The sequence below is a fragment of the Myotis davidii genome, unplaced genomic scaffold (assembly GCF_000327345.1).
Source record: "Myotis davidii unplaced genomic scaffold, ASM32734v1 scaffold149, whole genome shotgun sequence".
NCBI classification, from domain to species: domain Eukaryota; kingdom Metazoa; phylum Chordata; class Mammalia; order Chiroptera; family Vespertilionidae; genus Myotis; species Myotis davidii.
This window is the reverse complement of record NW_006352194.1, coordinates 190,409-190,814: the sequence shown is the minus strand read 5'-3', so window position 1 is coordinate 190,814 and position 406 is coordinate 190,409.

Genomic DNA, 406 nt, shown 5'->3' with positions numbered 1-406 from the left:
TTTGAGTGAGAGTAGAAGGAAGGGAGGGAGGAAGGGGGAGAAAGAGAAACATCCCAAAGGCGGGGGGTGCAACCTTGAATCCAGGTACCTGTTCCCTTGACCGGGGATCGAACACGTGACCCTTGCGTACCTGGGCCCTACGCTCTAACCACTGAACCACCGGCCAAGGCTCGTCTGATTGACCCTAGCGGTCCAGGAAGGGGAAGGTTTCCTTTGGGTGTTTAACAATAATAAATTTGGAATTGGAATCGTGGGGTGGGGAATGGACGCCTCGTTTCAATCTAATGGCTTCTGACCCTCCCTCGCGGAGGACTCGCCTCCAACGTCCTCCATTCTTGTTTTCCTATCCTTTGGCCCAGGAGACCTTGCTCGGGATTGGCTACGAATAGGCCCGCCTCCTGCTCAG